General features: G+C 46.3%; 1 protein-coding gene across 2 annotated transcripts in view; it reads left to right on the top strand.

Moving 5' to 3' along the window:
- The window catches only part of LOC130361465 (uncharacterized), a 71,147-nt gene that overhangs the window by 26,138 nt on the left and 17,020 nt on the right, over positions 1 to 27,989 (top strand). For both annotated transcript variants that reach the window (XR_008891011.1, XR_008891010.1), the window contains one exon: positions 26,095 to 26,161. The gene's annotated coding sequence lies outside the window, so the exon portion shown is untranslated. The remainder of the gene's footprint in view (positions 1 to 26,094; positions 26,162 to 27,989) is intronic.

Genomic DNA, 27,989 nt, shown 5'->3' with positions numbered 1-27,989 from the left:
CACAGAATTTAATAAGGGGTGCAGTGAGTATTTACACCCCATTGGTGTTTGACAGATCTTTGGAACAGTGGGCTGTGCAAATGAAAAATTACATTTTTCATTTTCACGGACCACTGTTCCAAAAATCTGTCAGACACCTGTGGGGCGTAAATGCTCACTGTACCCCTTATTACATTATGTGAGGGGTGTAGTTTCCAAAATAGGGTCACATGTGGGTATTTCTTTTTTGCGTTTATGTTAGAACCGCTGTAAAATCAGACACCCCTGTGCAAATCACCAATTTAGGCCTCAAATGTACATTGTGCACTCTCACTCCCGAGCCTTGTTGTGCACCCTCAGAGCATTTTACGCCCACATATGGGGTATTTCCGTACTCAGGAGAAATTGCGTTACTAATTTTGGGGGTCTTTTTTTCCTTTTAACGCTTGTGAAAATAAAAAGTATGGGGCAACACCAGCATGTTAAATGTAAAATGTTTAATTTTTTTACACTAACAAGCTGATGTAGCCCCAACTTTTCCTTTTCATAAGGGGTAAAAGGAGAAAAAGCCCCCCAAAATTTGTAGTGTAATTTCTCCCGAGCACGGAAATACCCCATATGTGGCCCTTAACTGTTTCCTTGAAATACGACAGGGCTCCGAATTGAGAGAGCTCCATGCCCATTTGAGGACTAAATTAGGGATCGCATAGGGATGGACATAGGGGTATTCTATGCCAGTGATTCCCAAACAGGGTGCCTCCAGCTGTTGCATGCCTGGACAGTCAGTGGCTGTCCTAAAATGCTGGGAGTTGTTGTTTTGCAACAGCTGGAAGCTCCGTTTTGGAAACACTGCCATACAATACGTTTTTCATTTTTATTGGGGGTGACAGTGTAAGGGGGTGTATATGTAGTGTTTTACCCTTTATTATGTGTTAGCGTAGTGTAGTGTTTTTAGGGTACATTCGCACTGGCGTGTTACGGTGAGTTTCCCGCTAGGAGTTTGCGCTGCGGCGAAACTTGAAGCAGGAAACTTACTGTAAACCTGCCTGTGTGAATGTACCCTGTACGTTCACATGGGGGAGGGGGCAAACCTCCAGCTGTTTCAAAACTACAACTCCCAGCATCTACTGACAGACTGTGCATGCTGGGAGTTGTACTTTTGCAACAACTGGAGGCAAACTGGTTGGAAAACCTTCAGTTAGGTTCTGTTACCTAACTCAGTATTTTCCAACCAGTGTGCCTCCAGCTGTTGCAAAACTACAACTCCCAGCATGTACTGATTGCCGAAGGGCATGCTGGGAGGTACACAACTACAACTCCCAGCATGCCGAGACAGCTGTTTGGGCATGCTGGGATTTGCAGTTTTGCAACATCTGGAGGACTACAGTTTTAGAGAACACTGCAAAGTGATCTCCAAACTGTGGTCCTCCAGCTGTTGTAAAACTACAAATCCCAGCATGCCCAGACAGCTAACAGCTGTCTGGGCATGCTGGGAGTTGTAGTTTCGCAACATCTGGAGGGCTACAGTTAGAGTAGTAGTGGTCTCAAACTGTACCCTCCAGATGTTGCTAAGCAACTCACCGGCTTCCGTACGATCCAGCTGCACGACATCGCTGCCCGCCAATCTCCGTCGCCGCTGCCTCCGTCACCCGCCCAGATGGGTAAGTGGATCTTCGGCGCCGGTCCCCGTCGTTTCCCCGTTCTGCCCCGCCTATTGGGGGTGGGCAGGATGGGGAAAACAAAAGTTAACCCTCCCACCCCCGAGCTGCTATTGGTCGTCGCTTCTGGCGATCAATAGCAGGGATAGGAGGGGTGGCACCCCTGCCACCCAACTCCTATCCCTTCAGGGGGATCGTAGGTGTCTTAGATAACCGTGATCCCCCTTATATTACGGGTCACCATAGACCCGTAATGACCCGGAATCGCGCAAATCGCAAGTGTGAATTCACTTGCGATTTGCTGCGATCACTGACATGGGGGGGTCTGATAACCCCCCTGGGCGTTTGCACAGGATGCCTGCTGAATGATTTCAGCAGGCATCCCGGTCCGATCCCCGCCTGGCGCGCGGCGGGGGCCGAAATTCTCCATGACGTACGCGTATGTAATGGGTCCTTAAGTACCAGGGTGTCATGACGTACGCGTACGTCAAGGGTACTTAAGAGGTTAAGGAGCCAGCCAATTTTCAGTGTAGGACCTGGCCATCTTTTGCACATCTGACCACTGTCACTTTAAGCAATAATAACTCTGGGATGCTTTTTACCTTTCATTCTGATTCCGTTAAATATTCTACTTTATGTTAGTGGTAAAATTTTTCAATACTTGCATCATTTCTTGGTGAAAAATTCAGAAATTTGATGAAAAAATTTAAAACTTTGCATTTTTTTCACTTTGAAGCTCTCTGCTTATAAGGAAAATGAATATTCAAAATAAATGATATATTGATTCACATATACAATATTTCTACTTTATGTTGTCATCATAAAGTTGACATGTTTTTACTTTTGGAAGACATCAGAGCGCTTCAAAATATAGCAGCAATTTTCCAATTTTTCACGAAATTTTTCAGGGACCAGTAGAGTTTTGAAGTGGATTTGAAGGACCTTCTTATTAGAAATACCCCATAAATGACCCCATTATAAAAACTGCACCCCTCAAAGTATTCAAAATGACATTCAAAAGGTATGTTAACCCTTTAGGTGTTTCACAGGAATAGCAGCAAATTGAAGACGAAAATTCAAAATCGTAATTTTTTACACTCGCATGTTCTTGCAGACCCAGTTATTGAATTTTTACAAGGGGTAAATGGAGAGAAATCTTCCTAAAATGTGTAACCCAATTTCTCTCAAGTAAGGAAATACCTCATATGTGGATATCAAGTGCTCTGTGGGTGCACTAGAGGGCTCAGAAGGGAAGGAGCGACAGTGGGATTTTGGAGTGTGAGTTTTTCTGAAATGGCTTTTGGGGGCATGTCACATTTAGGAAGCCCCTATAGTGCCAGAACAGCAGAAAAAAAAAAAAACACATGGCATACTATTTTGGAAACTACACCCCTCAAGGCACATAACAAGGGGTACAGTGAGCCTTAACACCCCACCAGTGTTTGACGACTTTTCGTTAAAGTTGGATGTGTAAACGATAATTTTTTTTTTCACTAAAATGCTAGTTTTTTTTTTTTTACAAAGGGTAATAGGAGAAAATGCCCCCAAAATTTGTAACCCCATCTCTTCTGAGTATGGAAATACCCCATGTGTGGACGTCAAGTGCTCTGCTGGCACACTACAATGCTCAGAACAGAAGGAGTCACATTTGGCTTTTGGAAAGCAAATTTTGATGAAATGGTTTTTGGGGGGCATGTCGCATTTAGGAAGCCCCTATGGTGCCAGAACAGCAAAAAAAAAAACACATGGCATACTATTTTGGAAACTACATCCCTCAAGGAATGTAACAAGTGGTACAGTGAGCCTTGACACCCCACAGGCGTTTGACGACTTTACGTTAAATTTGGATGTGTAAATGATTTTTTTTTCCACTAAAATGCTGGTTTTCCCCCAAATTTTTTATTTTTACAAGGGGTAATAGGAGAAAATGCCCCCCAAAATTTGTAACCCCATCTCTTCTGAGCATGAAAATACCCTATGTTAGGACGTAAAATGCTCTGCAGGCATACTACAATGCTCAGAAGAGAAGGAGTTACATTTGGCTTCTGGAAAGCATATCTTGCTGAAATGGTTTTTGGGGGACATGTCCCATTTAGGAATCCCTTATGGTGCCAGGACAGCAAAAACCCACATGGCATACTATTTTGGAAACTGCACCTCTCAAGGAACGTAACAAGGGGTACAGTGAGCCTTAACACCCCACAGGTGTTTGACGACTTTTCGTTAAATTTGGATGTGTAAATGATGTTTTTTTCACTAAAACGCTGGTTTCCCCAAGTTTTACATTTTTACAAGGGGTAATAGGAGAAAATGCGCCCAAAATTTGTAACCCCATCTCTTCTGAGTATGGAAATACCCCACATGTGGACGTCAAATGCACTGCGGGCAAACTACAATGCTCAGAAGAGGAGTAGTCACATTTGGCTTTTGGAAAGCAAATTTTGCTGAAATGGTATTTGGGGGGCCCTATGGTGCCAGGACAACAAAAAAAAAAACACATGGCATACTACTTTGGAAACTACACCCCTCAAGGAAAGTAACAGGTAAAGTAAGGGGAACAGTGAGCCTTAACACCCCACAGGTGTTTGACGACTTTTCGTTAATTCGTATGTGTAAATTATTTATTTATTTATTTTCACTAAAATGCTGGTTTTCCCCCAAATTTTACATTTTTACAACGGGTAAAAGGAGAAAATGCCCCCAAAATTTGTAACCCCATCTCCTCTGAGTATGGAAATACCCCATGCGTGGATGTCAAGTGCACTGCGGGCGAACTACAATGCTCAGAGAAGAGAAGGAGTCACATTAGCAAATTTTGCTGAAATGGGGGGGGGGGGGGGCATATCGCATTTAGGAAGCCCCTATGGTGCCAGAAGAGAAAATTAAAAACACATGGCATACCATTTTGGAAACTACACCCATCAAAGAAACATAACAAGTGGTACAGTGAGCCTTAACACCCCACAGGTGTTTGATAAATGTTCATTAAGTGGGATGTGAAAAGGAACAATTTGATTTTTTTTACACTAAAATGCTGGGGTTACCCCAAATTTTTCTTTTTCACAAGTGGTAATAGGAGAAAATGTCACTGTAAATTTGTAAATACATTTCTTTGGAGTAAGGACATACCTCATATCTGGACGTTAGCAGCTCTGCGTGTGCACACTGGTCTCGGAGGAGCAGGAGCGCAGTCAGGGGCCTTGAGATCTTACATAGCTGCCTATGGAGCCAGAACAGCGGGACCCCCCCTCAAGCAGCGTTACAAGGGGCAATTACTAAACGTTACATGGGACAATTACTAAAATGGGGTACACTAAGTAACTAAAGTGGGGTACAGTGGGACGTAAAATCATTAAAAAAGGTTATGGTCCCAGAATAATGACCCAGAGCATAGCCAAAACTAAAAAAAAATATGCCCATCCCAAACCCTATGCTCTGAATCATCATTCTGGGAATGTGATGTGTGTGGCCGTCCCTAACCTGTTGCCTCAAATGCGCACCCCGCCCAGGTGGAGAGAGAGCGCTGCGCATTTGAGGCAACATAAAAAAGTCCCTGATGATAGTGACCCATGACCCATTTTTGGAAAAAATATCCCCAGAGGTCTTATCAGTTTTTGTTTTTTTTATAAAAGAGTTTTTTGGGCAATTTAGTGGTTTTATGGGGTTAAAATTTGGAATGTACTCTGGACTTGGTACATTGGGGTCAAATTATGGAAAATTAAAATGAAGAACACCTGTAAAGTGTGGTCCTGGCACCTATAACTTCAGTTCCTTGGGAAGTCCGGCCTGCTCTTTCCCGCTCGCCAAAGATCGGGACTTTTAGGACTTCTTCTTGGAATTGAAGGTATGTCCCTGTGTTGCCAGTGTGCTGGGACACTACAAAAGAGTTGTACATGGCAACCTGTACCATGTAGACAGCAACTTTTTTGTACCATACCCGTGTTTTGTGCATGGCCATGTATGGCTTGAGGACTTGATCAGAGAGATCAACTCCCCCCCCCCCCCCCATATACCAATTGCAGTCCAGAATACAATCGGGCTTGAGGACCGGTGTTGTGGTACCTGGCACAGGGACAGGTGAGCTGCCGTTACCATGAATTGTGGTCAGCATAAGGACATCCCTCTTATCCTTATACCTGACCAGCAACAGGTTTTCATGGGTAAGGGCACGGGACGCACCCTTGGGCATAGGTGTCTGTATCAAATTTAGAGGAGAAAACAGCTGGTTCTGTGAGCCCCTGGCAAGGTTCCCGCAGAGCTCCGGCAGAAAAATCAGATTTTGGCTAGGAGACGCACACCCAAGTATAGTGCAAAAAAGCAGGCTTTATTAATCCATAAAACATGCAGTGTGAACAGGACAACGTGTTTCAAAGGTTTTCCTTCTTCTTCAGGTCCTTTACATAGCATACAATATAATCAGGTATATATACACTTTTGGAAATTCAAAAATTGATGGGAAACCCGCCCCCTGATCCTGGGTGTGGGATCGTGTACAGAGGAGATAGAGTCCTGTGTGGGTATTACATTATGAAATTTTGCCCATTGATTACAATAGGCTGATTACAGCCTATCCAAGTGAGCGAAGCTGAGTGGGATCGCTACACAGAGGAATGTCTGGCTGTGTGGTGTATGGGGGACTTGTAAGCCGGATCGAGCTCCGTCGCTAGGAGGAATGTCTGGCTGTGTGGTGTATGGCGGACTTGTAAGCCGGATCGAGTTCCGTCGCTGGGAGAAATATTAGTTTTTAGTTGGATCGTAGTATGTTAATGATGATGGGCAGAACTGTGTCACTGGGTTAACAAGGTATCCATATAAGTTGCTGTATTAGTTGAGTGGTGTTGTGGAGTTGATGTTTTAGTGTGTGTATGGAGGGGGGGCATGGGAGAATAAGTTTAGTTAGTAGATGTGTGTAGATGGGGATGTGGGTGCAGATGATGGGGAGTGGGGCATAGGGGGGATGGAGGTGGGTTGGGGGGGGAGGGTTAGTGTGGGATTTGGGGATGTGGTTTCATCTGATGAGTTCGGTGGCTTCGTTCAGCCCATGGGGCTGGAGTGTGTTGAGTTTAAAAAGCCAGAACATCTCTCTTCTTGTGAGGGTCTGGAATCTATTCTGATTGTGACTGGTGAAGAAATCGATGGGACAAATTGTGATGGGATTGGTTTCTTCAGGTTGGTTCATTGCACAGTGTCTGGACACACAGCAGTAGGTATTTCAGCTTGATATTGTTCCTGTGTTTGTTCAGTCTTGAGTGTAGCTCTTGAGTGGTCCTGCCAACGTATTGTTGGCCGCAGATGACAAATTGAGATTTGCAAGTGAGGTGATACTTGATGGGAAATGGCTCTCCGGTGGTATTGTTTTTGAAGTGCTCCTTTTTGTGCGCGATGGTCTGGCAGCAGAGGCATCTTTTGGTTCCACATCTGTAAGAGCCTTTTTTGGCGGTGGTGCTTCCTTTAGTTTTTTTTATTGTGTTGTTTGTCTGCTGGGTGCCACCATATTTCTTATGGTGGGGGCCCGTCGGTAGGTGATCTTGGGTTTTCTGGGAAGAGTGCTTTTAAGGAATGGGTCCGTGAGTAGTATGTGCCAATGCTTGCTTAGTGCGGCCTGGATGTGACTGTGGGCTGAATTATATGTATTGATGAAATTTTGGTTCATCTTTTTGTTGTCTTCTGGGTTTGTGGCTGTATTGGTTCTTTGTTTTAGGCAGTCTTCTTGTGTTAGATCCTTTGTTCTATTGTAGGCCTCTCTGAGAAGTAGTGTTGGATAACCTTTTTCTTTAAAACAGTTATATAGTATTTTGGCTTGGTTGTAGAAGTTGGTCTGGTTGGTACAGTTTTTTCTAATCCTTTTGTATTCTTTGTATTTGTATTCAGTCTCCATTGTTTGTGGTGGCCGCTGTTAAAAGGTATGTAGCTGTGAGAGTCAACCTGTTTGAAATGAGTAATGGTGTTGATAGTCCCATCTTTATGATTGATTTCCAGATCAAGGAATTGGATTTTTTCCATGGAATGGTTTCTGGTGAGATTGATCCCTCAGTCATTGGTGTTGATGTTGCGGATGAGTTCTTCAATTAGTTCAGGTGGTCCATCCCATAGTAGGAATAGGTCATCTATATATCGACGGTAGATTATGGTGTGTTTGGTGAAGATGTCCTGGGAGGTGATGTAGCGTTCTTCAAAGGCTCCCATTACCAAGTTTGCGTACGACGGTGCCACCCGTGTCCCCATTGCGGTGCCCCACGTCTGGTGGTAGGTGGCAATGTTATACTGAAAGAACACAAAAAATCCACCAGGCAGACCCATAATATCCAGTATCAACAGTCACACATCTCAGCTGTCACATTACTTGGATCTCATCCTCCAGGACTATGTACAAGCACTTCCTAGCTCCTTAACAAGCTCAGACGACCTCATCACATTACTCAAACCCATCGAATGGAAATAAAACTACACATTCATTACTATGGATGTAACCGCCTTATACTCAGGACACGACATCGGCCAAAACTGCGTAAAATCCGTATTGGAGAAAGATACCGCAATCCCACCAGCACAGAAACAATTTCTGATGAACTGCCTTGAACTCACCCTCACCAACAACTTCTTTCAGTTTAACGGTGCCACCTACCACCAGATGCGGGGCATCGCGATGGGGACACGGGTGGCACCATCGTACGCAAACTTGGTAATGGGAGCCTTTGAAGAACGCTACATCACCTCCCAGGATATCTTCACCAAACACACCATAATCTACCGTCGATATATAGATGACCTATTCCTACTATGGGATGGACCACCTGAACTAATCGAAGAACTCATCCGCAACATCAACACCAATGACTAGGGGATCAATCTCACCACAAACCATTCCATGGAAAAAATCCAATTCCTCGATCTGGAAATCAGTCATAAAGATGGGACTATCAACACCATTACTCATTTTTAACAGGTTGACTCTAACAGCTACATACCTTTTAACAGCGGCCACCACAAACAATGGAGACTGAATATACCGTACAGTCAATACAAAAGGATTAGAAAAAACTTTACCAACCAGACCAACTTCTACAACCAAGCCAAAATACTATATAACCGTTTTAAAGAAAAAGGGTGTCCAACACCACTTCTCAGAGAGGCCTACAATAAAGCAAAGGATCTAACACAAGAAGACTGCCTAAAACCAAAAAACAATACAGCCACAAACCCAGAAGACAACAAAAAGATGAACAAAAATGTCATCACTACATATAATTCAGCCCACAGTCACATCCAGGCCGTACTAAGCAAGCTTTGGCACATACTACTCACGGACCCACTCCTTAAAGCACTCTTCCCAGAAAACCCAAGATCACCTACCGACGGGCCCCCACCATAAGAAATATGGTGGCACCCAGCAGACTCAAACAACACAATAAAAAAATTCAAGGAAGCACCACCGCCAAAAAAGGCTCTTACAGATGTGGAACCAAAAGATGCCTCTGCTGCCAGACCATCGCGCACAAAAAGGAGCACTTCAAAAACAATACCACCGGAGAGTAATTTCCCATCAAGTATCACCTCACTTGCAAATCTCAATTTGTCATATATGTTATCACCTGCATCTGCAGCCAACAATATGTCGGCAGGACCACTCAAGAGCTACACTCAAGACTGAACAAACACAGGAACAATATCAAGCAGAAATACCTACTGCAGTGTGTCCAGACACTGTGCAATGAACCACCCTGAAGAAACCAATCCTATCACAATTTCTTCCCCAGTCACAATCAAAATAGATCCCAGACCCTCACAAGAAGAGAGATGCTCTGGATTTTTAAACTCAACACGCTCGAGCCCCATGGGCTTAACGAACCCACCGAACTCATCAGATTAAACCACATCCCCACACGCCACACTCCCCTCCCCTCCAACCCACCTCCATCCCCCCTATGCCCCACTCCCCATCATCTGCACCCACATCCCCATCTACACACATCTACTAGCTAAACTTATTCTCCCATGCCCCCCCCTCCATACACACACTAAAACATCAACTCCACAACACCACTCAACTAATACAGCAACTTATGTGGATACCTTGTTAACCCAGTGACACAGTTCTGTCCATCATCATTAACATACTACGATCAAACTAAAAACTAATATTTCTCCCAGCGACGGAACTCGATCCGGCTTACAAGTCCCCCATACACCACACAGCCAGATATTCCTCTATGTAGCATAATGAAGGCATTTCTGAATGGCCTTGAACCGCTTCCGTGTCATGACCATACTGTAAAGTGGGGTCTTGTATAGGATGTCCCCACTCCAGTAATATCTGACACTGGGCTTTTTGACCAGGCCCATATGCAGCAAGAGGCCCCAAAATGTCCTCATGTCTGCTGCATCAATGGCATACCATTCATTGGACCTGGCCAAAAAAGAATCTGGGTGGTGGGCGATGAACTGCTGGGCGTACAGATTCGTCTGCTCCACCATTAGATTGACAAAACTGTCACTGAAAAAATAAGTAAAATAGTAAATTTCAGTGAATCCAGCCGTGTCAATAGGATTCCTGAGTCGCCAACAAACTAAGAAAGTATGTAGTGTTGTGTGCTTGGTGTAACTTTAGATATAACGGTGTGTGATTAGAAATCACACACCATTATATGGGGGGGGAAAAAGCTGTGGCCCCCAAAAAATGGGGGGCCAAATGCAGCACCCTGAACCTATAATAGGGCCCGGTTCACTCTGAAAAAATTGCGGCAGACCCTTGGGGACCTATCTGGGGGTCGGGGGGACGGGACATAAAAAAAAAAAAAAATAATAATAATTTTTTCAACTTTTTAGTTTTTTACAGTCCTACCTGTCCCTTTAGTGTCTTCTTCCCTGAGGGGCTCCGATCTGGTCAGAGGGGTGGGGGTCCCTGGCTCCTTCTTGCAGCCCTGCCCGCTGACTGAACTCAGTTAGCCGGCAGAGCGGCAAGAAGTGGTCATTAACCCCTCCCCGTCCAGCCAATAGCAGCAATCCTGGGATGGGGTGACGAAATCGCCACCTCCCCATAGATACAGGAAGTGATTTGGGGTGTATCCTACACCCCCAATCACCATGTGTCTCCGGGTCAGCGGGTCACACGTGACCCGCATCACAGGAATCGCCGCAAATTGCAGGTGTGAATTCACCTGCGATTTGAGGTGATCGCCGACATGGGGGGGGTCTGATGGCCACCCTGGGCATTTGCGCGGGGTGCCTGCTGATCGATATCAGCAGTCATCCCGGTCCGGTCCCTGCCCGGCAGTGACCGACATTCCCACGGGCGTTCAAGTACGTCCTGGGTCCTTAAGTACCAGGGTGTCAGGACGTACCTGTATGCCCTGGGTCCTTAACAGGTTAAAGGGGTACTCCTCCCCTGAACATCTTATCCCCTATCCAAAGGATAGGGGATAAGATGTCTGAACTCAGGAGTCCGGTTGCTGGGATCCCCGCGATTTCCGTGCAGTCACCCAGCGTTTTGAACATTATGTTCATTAAGTTCAGAATGCTGGGTTAGCTTTCCTAAAGCAGCTTATCCAATCACTTTTGCACTTAGTACAGAGCTAGGGCCATTCCTTACAACCGCTCAGGCTATTAGTCAGTTGTAGGAAGCTTCCATCATCAAATATATAGCTGGCATTGTTCTAATTGAACTCTGATTGAACCCTTTTTTAAAGACCATTCCAAAGATTATTCTAAAGTTTCTATCATATGACAATATTCTGACAAATTAGAAAAAAAGAGAAAAAGTTGATAACCAAAGTGAGTGCACACCAACCACTTTATTAATGCAGATGAATAATATAAATCTTTATTGACAAACAACAACAAGGAGGGAGTACAAACACCATAAAAACACTTAAAAACATACACAAAAATGCATAGAGCCTAGGAACCTAATCCCATTTCTATCCCCTGACTCGTGCAAGAAATGGCAACTCGGGTGAATCAAATGATATAAATTATAGTCTGTCAAAAAATACCTGTAAACATGCCTATAGAAATGGGCCAGAACCTAAGTAGTAGCAGCAGTAAAAACAGCAGACCTATATAAAGTGCTATGTGCGTCCCATCAGATACCCCATAGAGTCGACCGAACAAAAATAGTGCTATATAGGAATGGGGTGTGAGCTGAGAAAGCCACTAGTGGTGGTGGCGGAACGCGTGGAGCGAGCTGGTCCCCTGACTCTGGGTGATATTGTGTTCATGTCTTATTGTTCATTTTAATAGGTTATACTTTTTGTGGCCGGGAACCTTTGCAATATCTATTTGAGAGATCTTGTTTTTTTTCCTTCACTTTTTTTGTTGTTACACATGCATTGTAAGTGTTTATAGTGGTATTTTGCACACTCACACCCCATTCCTATATAGCACTATTTTTGTTTGGTAGGCTCTATGGGGTATCTAATGGGACGCACATAGTACTTTATATAGGTCTGCTGTTGTTTACTGCTGCTACTACTACTTAGGTTCTGGCCCATTTCTATAGGTATGTTTACAGGTATTTTTTGACGGACTATAATTTATATAATTTGATTCACCTGAGTTGCCATTTCTTGCACGAGTCAGGGGATAGAGATGGGATTACGTTCCTAGGCTCTATGCATTTTTGTGTATGTTTTTAAGTGTTTTTATGGTGTTTGTACTCCCTCCTTGTTGTTTGTCAATAAAGATTTATTTTATTCATCTACATTAATACAGTGGTTGGTGTGCACTCACTTTGGTTATCAGCTTTTTCTCTTTTTTCTAATTTGTCTATTTCTTTGATAACCGTATATGCACCCACAGTGCACGTATCAGTTTTTGCTTGTATCCATAATGACAATATTCTGGTCATTATTTTACAAAATTATTTTAAAGGCAAAACTATTGGAGGAAATATGAAGACCGGTGTCTTGCACACCAATATAAATCAATCTCCTGCCAGTGCAGCAATACACTGGATTGATCAATTGATCATGGGGGCAACCATGCCCTTCAGGAAAAATTCGATTCTGATCGAATACGAACTTCGCCGCGATTCGATCGCACAAATCGCTTTATTAAACTCAATTTTCCTGCATTCTAGGCTGTTTTAGACCTAAGATGGCGGCTCCACATGTCAGTACATGGGGCAAGGCACCATGGGAGGGCGGGAAGCTGGCGCGGGAATCAAGGTAGGCGGGCTGACCCTGAATCACATGTCAGATGCAGCCTATCAGTGTTCACTGACCCCTGTGATGTCACAGCCCTACATAATCGGCGGCCATCTTCCCTCTGGTCATTTCTTCTATGCACGAGATAGGGAAAGGAAGTGACTGCACGTCTGTGTGCTGATCGCATACAACGGCGTTATAAAGCATATATGCAGCGGTGACATCAGCATTAGGGAAAGACACGGGGCACAGTGTTTCTGCTGTTCTGACCGAGAACAATTCTAGCAAAATCTCGTATTCTTGTTACTCAATATAGCAGGCAGAGAGGTGCTGCATAGCAGTCACCTGCGTCATAGATCTCACAGCTGTTTTACCTGTATGCAGGGGCGGATCCAGAGTGGAGTCTCGGGAGGGGCACTATTAGAGTATTTTGTGTTGGCGGACAGAAAACAAGGTGTTGCTTACAGAACTTACAATATTATTAAATGTATCATACAGTCCTAACCTTGTTTAAGACTCTTAGGCCGTGCTCACATGTCAGAATAATTATCAAATATACCAATTGCCACAGAATGGGAAAGTCCTAAAGAAGATTTACCATTTAAAACTACAGCTCCCAGTATGACCTAAGCAGTGGTAATGGGATGCTGGGAGTTGTTGTTTCACCCATCATTACTGCAGAACTTCTTCAGTGACTACAGCTCTGATGGGGGACACACAGGAGGATACAGAATGATATCAGTGACTACAGGTGACGTCTTCTCTATAGTCTTTCCTTATCTAATTCAGCTGGTACTTACCACCGGGACTTGTTCCAGCTAAATCTTCTCTCTGCAGAACTTGATGCCCAGACGTCTCCTCACTATGTCAGTGGATTCTGATCCTCTAAATGAAAACAATAATTATTATAATACTGCCAAACACTGTATTCTTCTAATACAATACCGCCACACACCCTCTGAATATAATTCTGACACACTGTACCTCCTGAATATACAACACACTGTACCCTCTGAATATAATACCGCCACACACCGTACCCTCTGAATATAATACTATCACACACCGTATCCTCTGAATATAATACTACCACACACTGCGCCATCTAAATATAATACTACCACACACTGTTCCCTCTGAATATAACACTACCACACACTGTGCCCTCTAAATTTAATACTAACAAACACTGCACTCTCTGAATATAATACTACCACACACTGCACCCTCTGAATATAATACTACCACACACTTCGCCATCTAAATATAATACTACCACACACTGTGCCCTCTGAATATAACACTACCACACACTGTGCCCTCTAAATTTAATACTAGCAAACACTGCACTCTCTGAATATAATACTACCACACACTGCACTCTCTGAATATAATACTACCACACTGTGCCCTCTAAATTTAATACTACCACACACTGCACTCTCTGAATAGAATACTACCACACACTGCACTCTCTGAATATAATACTACCACACATTGTGCCCTCTAAATTTAATACTACCACACACTGCACTCTCTGAATATAACTTGCTGTGCAGTGCACCCTCTGAATAAAATACCCAAATGTATTGTGGCCCATAAAAAAACGTACCACCCCAGAAATTCCTCATAATCTACAATATACTTCTGAAATGCAGAACACTCTGTGCCTTCACATATAGTAATAATGCCCCATCTTGTGCCCCTACATGTAATAATTATGACCCGTCCTGTTCCCCCCACATAATAATGCCCTGTGCCCCTAACATATATTGCCCCCTGTGCTGTGCCCTTCACATATAATTCCCCGTTCTTTGCCCCTCACATATAATGCCCCCATCATGCGTCCCTCACATATAATGCCCCCCGTGCTGTGCCCCTCACATATAATGTCCCCTGTGCTGTTCCCCTCACATATAATGCCCCCCATGCTGTGCCCCTCACATATAATGCTCCTGTCATATGCCCCACACATATAATGCCCCCTGTGCTGTGCCCTTCACATATAATGCCCCCGTTCTTTGCCCCTCACATATAATGCCCCCATCATGCACCCCTCACATATAATGCCCCGTGCTGTGCCCTTCACATATAATGCCCCCATTCTTTGCCCCTCACATATAATGCCCCCATCATGCGCCCCTCACATATAATGCCCCCTGTCCTGTCCAGTCAGGGGGCATTATATGTGAGGGGCACAGGGGGCATTATATGTTTGGGACACATGACAGGAGCATTATATGTGAGGGGCACAGGACAGGGGGCATTATATGTGAGGGGCGCATTATATATGAGGGGCACAGGATGGGGGCATTATATATGAGGGGCGCATGATGAGGGCATTATTTGTGAGGAGCACAGGGGGCATTATATGTGTGGGGCACAGCACAGGGGGCATTATATGTGATGGGCACAGAACAAGGGGAATTATATGTGTGGGGCACAGTACGGGCATTATATGTGAGGGGAACAGCACAGGGGACATTATGTGTGGGGCACAGCACAGGGGGCATTATATGTGTGGGGCACAGCACAGGGGGCATTTTATGTGTGGGGCACAGCACAGGGGGAATTATGTGTGGGGCACAGCACAGGGGGCATTATATCATATAATGCCCCCTGTGCTGTGCCCCCCACACATATAATTTATATGTGTGGGCACAGCAACATTATATGTGTGGGGCACAGGGGGCATTATATGCGTGGGGCACAGCACAGGGGGAATTATGTGTGGGGCACAGCACAGGGGGCATTATATCATATAATGCCCCCTGTGCTGTGCCCCACACATATAATACCCCCTGTGCTGTGCCCCACACATATAATACCCCCTGTGCTGTGCCCCCCACACATATAATTTATATGTGTCGGCACAGCACAGGAGGCATTATATGTGTGGGGCACAGGGGGCATTATATGTGTGGGGCACAGCACAGGGGGAATTATGTGTGGGGCACAGCACAGGGGGCATTATATCATATAATGCCCCCTGTGCTGTTCCCCACACATATAATACCCCCTGTGCTGTGCCACCCACATATAATACCCCCTGTGCTGTGCCCCCCACACATATAATTTATATGTGTGGGCACAGCACAGGGGGCATTATATGTGTGGGGCACAGGGGGCATTATATGTGTGGGGCACAGCACAGGGGGCATTATATGTGTGGGGCACAGCACAGTGGGCATTATATGTGTGGGGCACAGCACAGGGGGAATTATGTGTGGGGCACAGCACAGGGGGCATTATATCATATAATGCCCCCTGTGCTGTGCCCCACACATATAATGCCCCCTGTGCTGTGCCCCACACATATAATACCCCCTGTGCTGTGACCCCCACACATATAATTTATATGTGTGGGCACAGCACAGGGAGCATTATATGTGTGGGGCACAGCACAGGGCCCCCCCTGTCATGTGCTCTTAACATATAGTGCCCCCAGTGCTTTGCCCTGCAGCACCTCACATTAAGAATTCCCCTTTCTCTTCCTCCCCCCCCTACAGTGCCATTAACACTACAGTGGCACATATTTGGTCCCCCAAATCCCCTGGGCCCTGAGCATACTCTAAGTACTTACAGTATGCCGGCCGCGGGGACGGGATTTCCAGGCGCCGGCGCGATGATGTGACGTCATCGCGCCGGCCTGCAGAGGATCGCGTCCCCGCAGCTCACACGCTGTGTACTCACAGCGTGTGACAGCCAGGGTTAGTGAATGGTGGAGCGGAAGCTTACAGCTTCGGCTCCACCATTCTAGGGGGCGGGGGGCAGCAATCTCGGGGGGGGGGGGGGCAATTGCCCCGTTGCCCCCCCCCCCTGGATCCGCCACTGCCTGTATGGAGCATCTAATCTCCTCTTTTTTCAGCCCAATTGAGTTTTTTCTGTTGCTCCACAAATCTGATTCTCACAATTGTGTGACAGAGTTCAATTTAGGGTTTAATCCCTGTAAAAAAAAAAAATCTGTGGTGCTGCCCAGTTGGGTCCTGCTGCTGTTCAGAAATCATATTAGTGTGGACTTTAGTGCCTTTTTACCATTTTTCACTTGTTAATCTGTCTCTGTGCTAAATTCAGTGTTATACCACACGTTATACACCTGCTGGTGTATGAAAGAAAAAAAAAAGTTTTTCCTGCGTAGAAATACGCTTAACAGTGCCCTTATCATTGCATAGGGCCTACATACAACCAAATAGTGTACTATTTAGTACCTGTATTTCTGTCTCTGTGCTAAATTCAGTGCTATTCCACACATTAGTATACACCGGCTGGTGTATACAACAAAAAAATAGTTTTTTCTGTGTATAAATACACTTAACAGTGCGCTCATCATTGCAAAGGGCATACATAGAACCAAGTAGTGTACTATTTACTACCTGTTATTCTGTAAAAACCTGCTGGTGTATTAAACAAAAAAAAGCGTTTTTTCTGCGTGGAAATACGCATACCAGTGCGCTCATCATTGCAAAGGGCATACATACAACAAAGGAGTGTACTATTTAGTAACTGTTCTTCTGTCTAGGGCCTACATACTGTGAAAGGACAGCCGTAAGTAATCGCCTGCTGCTGTTCTAGACAAATACCGTTTAAAGAGTAGTGTGGCGTATTGTAATACCCTCAGAAACGCACTAAGTATGTCAGGCAGGGAAGTGCCAGGACGTGCACAGAGAAGGGACAGAGGCCTACATACGTCAGGCAGAGTTGGCAGCAGACTTGGGGCGAGTGGCAGCAGGAGTCGCAGCAATAGGCCTGAGCTCCCGTTAACACCCAGCGGTCGTGTCGTCGACCCATCTCTCCTCGTCAATTGGTTTGCACACTCATCCCCATCATCACAAGCGACATGTGACAACCCCAGGCAAGAGTCGGTGGGTTCCTCAGACACAACCCTCAGTTGGCATGGCCCGGGAGCAGTCCCCTTAATCCCATTGCCTTTGTCCTATGCTGTTCCCTCTCTCAAAGAAGTATCTCATGCTTTGGGTTCAGCTCCACTATTTAGTGAGGACGATGTAATAGAGGACAGTCAGCAGCTAATGGGCAGCCAAGAATGTGAGGAGACGTGCATCGCTTGCTCTGCAAGGCGGCCAAGTAGTGATGCGGAGAGTGACGTGGGAGGCGGTGTTGCAATTGTTCAGGGTCCTGAAGCAGACACTGTTGTGGAACCTGAGGAGGACATCAGTGACGTGCACACATCTTTTGATGATGATGAAGCCGATCGCAATTGGGAGCCGGGTGCAGAAGCTGGGGCTTCATCATCATCAGGAGAAGAGATTTGCTCTTGGTCTATGAGGCAGCAAGGCGGTAGCACGGTTGGCAATCAGCGTGGTGGTGGCAGTAGTGGAAATTCAGGAGCCAAACATGCCAGGGGGAGACCACCTGCTTAGCGGCAAGCAACCATTCTGGGAGGTAGTGGAACAGGGGTTCCTGGAGACGGCGCCAATAGCAGTCAAATAATGCGGACTGCGGGTGGGAAAATCAGCTACTCTGCGGTGGGGTTGTTCTTCATAAAGAATCTGGAGGACCTTAGCGTAGCCACATGCAAAATCTGTTGGCAGAAAGTGAAGCGTGGCCAGGGTCCCACTCTCAGCACCATGGCCCTGCGTCAACACATGATTCGCCACCATAAAGTGGCCTGGGATAACCGTGGCTCTGATGTAGTGGTCCAGCCTGCCGCATCACCCAGTGGCCATCCGCTCCCTCCGTCATCCAGCCAAGGCTCCACCACCTCAGCCGAAGGGAGCATTGTGTCAAACCCTCCTTCTGGCGCTCCTGCTTCTTCCGCTTTTAGTCAGCCATTCCGCCAACAATCGATAGGCGAAGCCATGTCCAAGAGACAACAGTATGCGCCCACTCATCCAACGGTGCAGAAGTTGAATGTGCTCCTGTCCAAGTTGCTGGTGTTGCAGTCCCTCCCTTTCCAACTGATGGACTCTGCAGCTTTCAGGGAATTGATGGCTTGTGCAGAGCCCAGGTGGAGAGTCCCAAGCCGTCACTTCTTTGCAAAGAAGGCAGTACCAGCCCTGCATAAGTTTGTACAAGAGAAGGTGGGCCAGTCCTTGAGCCTGTCGGTGTGTTCAAAAGTGCACGGCAGCGCCGACGTGTGGAGCTGTAACTACGGTCAGGGACAATACATGTCTTTTACGGCCCATTGGGTAAATGATGTTCCTGCACAGCCACAACAGCAACTTGGATAGGTCACACCGCTTCCTCCTCCACGATCTCGCTCCCAGGCAGTTGGTCCTTTTACAGTGTGCGCCTCCTCCTCCTCCCCCGTGTCCTCGGCCTCCACGGCACGTCCAAATCTCGGTGGCCCTTCATCGTACCATGTGTGTAGGGCACAGCGGTGTCAAGCCGTCCTTCACATGGTTTGCCTTGGCGAACGGAGTCACACAGGGGAGGAACTGCTAAAGTTCGTTCATGAAGAAATCCGAGTATGGCTTACTCCACGAAATCTGGAAATGGGAACCATGGTGACTGACAATGGGAAGAACATCGTGGCCGCGCTGCGACAAGGAAGTGTGAACCATTTGCCCTGCATGGCACACGTGTTGAATCTGGTTGTCAAGAAGTTCATCAAGTCTTCACCCCATTTGCAAGACATCATGACAATGGCAAGGAAACTGTGCATGCACTTCAGCCACTCGTACACCGCCAAGCACACTTTGCTTGAGCTGCAGCGTCAGAACAGTTTCCCACAACATAGTCTCATTTGTGATGTTGCTACACGTTGGAATTCCACCCTCCATATGTTGGAAAGACTATACAAACAAAGAAAAGCCATCACCGATTTTTTGATGATCCAAGCAGATAGGAGTACTCCCCTGTGTAACTTCAATGTGAACGAGTGGCAGCTCATACGTGACACCTGCCGTTTGCTGAGGCCCTTTGAGGAAGCCATATTTTTTGTTAGTCGCTCGAATTACGCCATGAGCAACGTAATTCCACGCCTACATTTACTATAAGAAATGATTGAAAACATGGCTGGTCACGGCAATGGAGACGTTGCGCCTACATCAGAAGGCTACATGAGTCCTGTGGGGGATGAACTGGAGGAGGAGGAGGATGATGAGGGGCAGAGCGGAGCACAGTTTATGGTGGATGAGATGGCCGGTGTTTCTAGTCATTGAACAGGAGAGGAGGAGCAGGAGCAGCTGGAGGGTTATTACGAGGGAGGCGAGACAGAGGAACCAGACACACCGTGGCAGAATGCAGTGGAGATGGAGGCAGGTAGTCCCAGCGAGTCACTGTCACAAATGGCACGATGCATGCTGAGTTGCTTGCGTAGTGACCCCCGAATTGTCAAAATTCGTCAGCGCGATGACTTCTGGATCTCCACCTTATTAGACCCTCACTACCGGCCCAGAATGGGGGCCTTTTTTACACCCACTGAGAGGGAGGACAAACTGACCTACTACAGAGAGCTTCTATGTAGTCGGTTGGCTGATGCCTATCGGCCACATGGTCCATCCACTCGCAGGTCTGACTCGGGGGGCCCTCTGCGCTCACCTTCCACTGCCACGGCTGCTGGGGAGGGGAGGGGTGGCAGGAGCAGTAACAGCTCAATCAGCAGCAGCCTGAGTCTACAGTCGCTGATGAGTAGCTTCCTTCAGCCGCATAGTGAAGCTACTCATCAGCAGCAGGTGGGCATGGAGCAGGACCTGAACCAGCAGGTGGTGGCATACCTCAACATGACCGTGCCAACAACCGTTGAAGATCCACTGGACTTCTGGGCAGCCAAACTCGATTTATGGCTGCAACTAGCTGAGTTTGCCCTGGAAAAGCTGTCCTGCCCGGCCAGTAGTGTGCCATCAGAACTGGTGTTTAGTGCGGCCTGGGCCATAGTCACCCCAAGGCGAACTCGTCTGTCCACTAAAAATGTGGAGAGACTGACGTTTGTCAAGATGAATCAGGGATTTCCAGCCACCAATGACAGGTCTGAGTAGATTGACCATGCTCCTACACAAACTTTTCTCTTATGGTTGGTTATGAAACCCTCTGGGGCAGACCTGGGCATTGTACGGCCCCGCTTGCCACATACGGCCCTTTGATTGGCTCTGACCGGCCCGCGCTGACTTGGGGACAACTATTCTTGGTTGAAAAACGGCATATGGGGCAAAAACTCCGGTCAGCTCATTGAAATGAATTACATACGGGACCGCATACAAAGGCATACGGGAGTGCACGTTTTCAGCTCCCCCTGCCATATGCGGTCCCGTATGGGACAAAATGTAGTGTGAACCCAGCCTAACTGATGTTTATAACAGATCTTTTAATGAATGAATTTTATAGTGTGAAAGGGGCCTAAGACTTGCCCCGAGATGATATTAGGAGATGTATATCTGGAATTCCTATGTAAGTCTATGACAGGGGTCCTCAAACTTTTTAAACGGGGGGCCAGTTCACGGTCCCTCAGACCGTTGGAGGGCCGGACTAAAGATAACAAAACATGAATAAATTCCTATGCACACATATATATTATTAGTGGACTACCACTTTAAGTACACAGCACAGTTCCCCCCACATTAGGTTGGCAGTATAGATCCCCCCACATTAGGTTGTAGTTCCCCACATTAGGGTTGGCAGTACAGTTCCCCCACATTAGGGTTGGCAGTACAGTTCCGCCACATTAGGGTTGGCAGTACAGTTCCGCCACATTAGGGTTGGCAGTACAGTTCCCCCACATTAGGGTTGGCAATACAATTCCCCCACATTAGGTTGACAGTATAGTTCCCCCACATTAGGTGCAGTATAGTTCACCCACATTAGGTGCAGTATAGTTCCCCCACATTAGGCTGGGAGTATAGTCCCCCACATTACGTTGGCAGTATGTTCCCCACATTAGGTGCAATATAGTCCCCCACATTACGTTGGCAGTATGTTCCCCCACATTAGGTGCAATATAGTCCCCCACATTACGTTGGCAGTATGTTCCCCCACATTAGGTGCAATATAGTCCCCCAAATTACGTTGGCAGTACAGTTTCCCCACATTAGGTGCAGTATAGTTCCCCCACATTAGGTGCAGTATGTTCCCCCACATTAGGTGCAGTATGTTCCCCCACATTAGGTGGAGTATGTTCCCCCACATTAGGCTGGCAGTATAGTCCCCCAAATTACGTTGGCAGTATAGTTCCCCCACATTAGGCTGGCAGTATAGTCCCCCAAATTACGTTGGCAGTACAGTCCTCCAAATTACGTTGGCAGTATGTTCCCCCACAGGCATACAGCCTCCAGCGATACAGTATGGCTGGAGGCTGTATGCCTGTGTACTGCCCCATTTCAGTGTTCCGACCACCGCTCCGGCCATAGCAGGACCGGAGGATCGGTGGTCAGAACACTGAAGGGACGCGCCGCTGGTAAACACTTACCTACTACCAGCGCGCGCGTCCTTGCGTCTTCGCTTCTGCTCCGCGCTCGGTTGCCATGGGCGCACGCATGGGATGTCAGTGACGTTGCTGCGTGCGCCTGCCCCCGGCGGTCCCCGCGTTTTTAAAGTAAACGCGGGCCGCAGGGACTTCACAGAGGCATCCTTGTGTTCCGAAAGCATCTTTCGGAACACAGGGATGTCCTAAGGCAAAAACACCCGGCGGGCCGGGTAAATGCACCCCGCGGGCCGGAAGTCTTGGGCTCCTTGTGATAAACTGGAGGAAAAGTCTCTGCTGCTCAGGGTCAAAACTAATGAGGATTTCAAATAGAAATTTCAGCACAACTGTAAAAGAATGAGATGAGATAATAGAGTAAAGGTTATAATGGTTCAGCAAAATACCATACAAGAAGGTGATAAAAAGGCTTTCTGCTGACCTATCATGCGTATATCCATGGTCAGGCCTACAGCACTCCATCAGTGTCACTCATCAGTCTTACTGCCCCAAAGCAGCTGATATAACCGTTAAAGAAATAGCAATATGTTTACGATAACATACATCAGAACTCTAAGCCAATGTGTAAACGTGTAGCATTATAATGATATAGTAACAAGATACAGATCTGTCTTGTAACAGAGCGACGACCACAGGATGCAGGTAGGGTGCATGAGATCTGTGCAAATACATCATTGTAATTTTCTTACACTAAATACTGATAAAACACATAAAAAGAGCAACTTACAGAAAAATTTAACCAGATGAACACATTACCAAAAAAAGGAGAATAAAACAAAATGACCAACCTCCTCCGGGTAAAAATACTGCAGGTGGTTAAGAGGGAAGACTGATTCAAAAAGGAGTCAAACTGTCTGGAGACGCCTTCATTCAATGCCCAATAAATTACAAGCTGCAAAGAAACAAAGAGATGCTGTAATCCTCAAGTTACCATATGCCTTGTATGTCAGCTCCCGCTGTAATAACCTGCCTGTGCACTAGACAGAACTGTTCACTGCTAAATGAGAGAAACCAGCAGGCCAACTTCATACTGTGCTACATTTCAATTACATCCAACCCCAAAGCACTGCTGCCTGGGAAACATGCAATGCAAACATTGTTTTATTTCTCCCTTTAAAGGTATACTCCGCCCCTAGATATCTTATCCCGTATCCAAAGGATTGGGGGATAAGATGTCTGCCCACAGGAATCCCGCCACTGGGGACCCCCACGTTCTCTCCTGCTCTACATCAGCAGCCTGGAGCTATGTTTGCTCCGATGCCGATGGTAGGCAATACAGAGGACGGGGTATCGTGATGTAACGGCCCCGCCCCTTCAATCCAAGTCTATGGGAGGGGACGTGGCAGCTACCACACCCCCTCCCATAGACTTGCATTGAGGTGGCGGCAGCGTGATGTCGCGAGGGGGCGGGGCTGTAATGTCACGATACCCCATCCCCTATATCGCTTGTCATTAGCCACGGAGCAAACAGCTCCAGGCTGCTGATGTACCGGGGTGCAGCAGGAGAGATCGCGGGGATCCCTAGCGGCAAGGCCCCCGTGGTCAGACATCTTCTCCCCTATCTAGGGGTGGAGATGTCTAGGGGTGGAGTACCCTTTTAACTTAGATAAAAGTAACAACAATAAACAGACGTTGGTTGTAGTGAACTATAGCGCCGTCTACCTTGCATGTGCTCATCCAAAAGCAAACCACCTAAGGTTCCAAATCAGTTTGAGGACAAATCATGACAGGTTACATTGTAATCTCAGTGTAAATCCCCAAGGGATATAAGGGTTCTCTAATGGGATGATGGACAAAGGGCAATGGCCCATGTGTAGTTAGCTACACATGGGCCATTTCATTCCTAGCAGCCTCCCAGTCTGACTGGGAGAGCATGGTAAGTGAGTTGTAGCACCCTGTTCACACTGGTGTGGTGCTGTGCGGCGTCTGTTGCTGCCGTAGCGCCGTGTCTGCGGGGAGGTGCGACCCATGGACTGGTTTAAGTGGCATTGGGGCCGCTCTGCCAGTGGGTCGTTCCCCCTGTGCGCACTGGGGTCACGGCGGTGGTGGTCGCCGCCCGGTGCTACACCATTTTATGCTAGGGACGTTAGGGACCCACTCTAAATAGGTGGCCTTGACGTGGCGAGTGGGCTTTGTACTTTTTGATCAAAACGTATATACTAACAACCTGTTCGTTTTTGAAATTATGCTGAGAAGCAATGAGATCATTGTGCAAGATTGTTGATGTGCGACCATGTCTGTCTTCTACCTGAATTCACCTCCCATAGACTTGCAATGAGGTGGCGGCAGCGTGATGTCACGAGGGGGCGGGGCTGTAACGTCACGATACCCCATCCCCTATATCACTTGTCATTAGCCACGGAGCAAACAGCTCCAGGCTGCTGATGTACCGGGGTGCAGCAGGAGAGATCGCGGGGATCCCTAGCGGCAAGGCCCCCGTGGTCAGACATCTTCTCCCCTATCTAGGGGTGGAGATGTCTAGGGGTGGAGTACCCTTTTAACTTAGATAAAAGTAACAACAATAAACAGACGTTGGTTGTAGTGAACTATAGCGCCGTCTACCTTGCATGTGCTCATCCAAAAGCAAACCACCTAAGGTTCCAAATCAGTTTGAGGACAAATCATGACAGGTTACATTGTAATCTCAGTGTAAATCCCCAAGGGATATAAGGGTTCTCTAATGGGATGATGGACAAAGGGCAATGGCCCATGTGTAGTTAGCTACACATGGGCCATTTCATTCCTAGCAGCCTCCCAGTCTGACTGGGAGAGCATGGTAAGTGAGTTGTAGCACCCTGTTCACACTGGTGTGGTGCTGTGCGGCGTCTGTTGCTGCCGTAGCGCCGTGTCTGCGGGGAGGTGCGACCCATGGACTGGTTTAAGTGGCATTGGGGCCGCTCTGCCAGTGGGTCGTTCCCCCTGTGCGCACTGGGGTCACGGCGGTGGTGGTCGCCGCCCGGTGCTACACCATTTTATGCTAGGGACGTTAGGGACCCACTCTAAATAGGTGGCCTTGACGTGGCGAGTGGGCTTTGTACTTTTTGATCAAAACGTATATACTAACAACCTGTTCGTTTTTGAAATTATGCTGAGAAGCAATGAGATCATTGTGCAAGATTGTTGATGTGCGACCATGTCTGTCTTCTACCTGAATTCACCTCCCATAGACTTGCAATGAGGTGGCGGCAGCGTGATGTCACGAGGGGGCGGGGCTGTAACGTCACGATACCCCATCCCCTATATCACTTGTCATTAGCCACGGAGCAAACAGCTCCAGGCTGCTGATGTACCGGGGTGCAGCAGGAGAGATCGCGGGGATCCCTAGCGACGAGGCCCCCGTGGTCAGACATCTTCTCCCCTATCCTTTGGATAGGGGATAAGATGTCTAGGGGTGGAGTACCCCTTTAACTTAGATAAAAGTTACAACAATAAACAGACGTTGGTTGTAGTGAACTATAGCGCCGTTTACCTTGCAAGTGCTCATCCAAAAGCAAACCACCTAAGGTTCCAAATCAGTTTGAGGACAAATCATGACAGGTTACATTGTAATCTCAGTGTAAATCCCCAAGGGATATAAGGGTTCTCTAATGGGATGATGGACAAAGGCAGAAAGTTGTCTTTCCACTTTAAGGTTTGTATTCCTTTAACATTTTCCTGTTAAAATCCAGAGTATGTTAGATCAGAATCAGACATGTTACTCTAATCCTGTACAACCCTTTTTACAGTAAAAACTATAAACATCACTGTGACAATTGACTGATAAAGACAATAACACTCCATTTAACATGCAAACATGCCACCTACTGGCAGATCAGAGTAGGAGCCTTCCTATTTACAACCTGTAACACACAGAAAGGTAGAATTAAATATTTGATAATCTAAAAAGTTTTCTTTATCCATCTTTTCATTTTTTTACAACCCGTCATCCACTACCTGGTAGAGCTGCTCAGTATGAATATGAAGCATCGCTGGATTATATAGTAAACTAATAAACTACTTTACCACAGGTAAGAAGACCAAATTATTTATACAGAGTAAGATGCAAGGGTGCAGACCTATACGTGCATGCATAGGAATAAATAGTTACATGTATCGCATGCATGACGACCTTTAGCTACCTTAGAGGGTTAACAATATAATGCATTCCACTACTGTTTTAGGCTATGTTTCCACTGTTTTAGGCTTTTTTGTCCACGACAAAAACTGATTGCAGTGTTGTTTTGCAGTTTTTGTATAGTTTTACATCTGTGTGGAAATACCATTTTTATTAACCGGGGGCAGTTTTTACTACCTTAACGGTACCACTCCATGGGTCAGATGCAGGGGGGCGGGCCGGCCCATAGCATCACTACTTACCTCTGTTGACAGTTGTATAGATGGCTGTATACAATGGACAGATGTCCTCTTAGCCCCCTTGTTCCTGCTTGGCTAGTTCCTGTGTAATGACATCAGACAGGCTACACAGGAACATGACAGAGCAAAAACGAGGATGGTGAGGATTTTTTTTTTTAAACGAGGATTGTTAAAAAAAAAAAAAAAAAAAAAAAAAAAAAAAGGGCATTTTAAAAATGTATAATGTGAACAGACCCTTCATGTCCCAGGGAAGAGCGCCCAAAATGTACTAACCTATTTTTTTGCGTTTTTCTTTTCTTCTTGAATGCAAAAGACTACTTTGTATTCAACGGACTGTGGCGATGATGTTTTTTCTTCAATAAATGGGTTGTGGGGGAGGGTTATTTAAAAAAAATATTTTTAATATTTGTTTTTTAAATTACTTTACAAAAACAGCTAGCGCCAACCCCTTATTATTACCCCGGTACCTAAGGCCACAAGGGTATTGGGGAGAGACGATATCAACAGGCCTGGACCATCAATTATGGCGTTCCTGAGCCCAGGTGATCACACAGTCTTTGCATATCCACCATTGAAAAAGGGGACACTGCTCCCCGAAACGCGTCTGGTCCAAGACTGCCTTTGCACAAGAAGTCGGGACTATTTGGATTATGTGTCCACCACTATTGGTCTTTTACTGCCCTCTCAGCTTCTGCCCCTGCCGTCGGGGTATAGAGAAATCCCACACCAAAGGCCTCCAGCGCTGCCACACGCTACAAACGAACATTACCTTTTCCAGCGGACTACGCAATAACCATCTGTACCGGACATCTTCACCTCTCCTACACCTTCCCCGTGCTGCCAGGGCTGAGAGGCATCAATCCGGATCACCGTTAAGCGCTGCTATGCGCATATGACTGCTTTCACCGGAGCTGGCAAGAGGCACTAAGTGCCTGACTTTGATCTATTTTTCCTCTTGTACTTTGTCCCCGTGCCGTTGGGGTATAGAGGATAGATCTTTAGCGCTACTGCGCATACAAGTATACTCAGTGGGCTCGTAACTGCGAGCATCCAGCGCTGCAAAAACTTTATTGGACATGTCATATTACAAACATTGGACTATAAACCTCCACCATTGTCCCACCGTTTAAGTGCAATACTATTTTAACGTCATGTTTGAAATGTTTAGAACTAACTTTTACCATTCTATTTTAGTGAGCTGTCTGCGGCAAGGGCCCTGCCCCAGACCTCACAGTATTATTCAATAAATGTGTAAGAGAATAGAAATAAATTGGGTATCCCTGTAACCGTAAGAACCAACAGAATAAAGAGTTTTATTTTTGTCAATTTTACAGAAAAGTGTAATACGTAGAAACTGAAGCTCTAAAAATTGCAAAATGGCGTTTTTTTTATTTTATTTCACCTCACAATTTTTTTTTGTTTCGCCGCAGATTAGGTTGTAAAATAAGTAATTTCATTACATAGTACAATTGGTGATGCAAA

The sequence above is a fragment of the Hyla sarda genome, chromosome 3 (assembly GCF_029499605.1).
Source record: "Hyla sarda isolate aHylSar1 chromosome 3, aHylSar1.hap1, whole genome shotgun sequence".
Classification (NCBI taxonomy): Eukaryota; Metazoa; Chordata; class Amphibia; order Anura; family Hylidae; genus Hyla; species Hyla sarda.
Note: the sequence above shows the minus strand (reverse complement) of the source record. Positions and strands in the feature narration are given on the sequence as shown.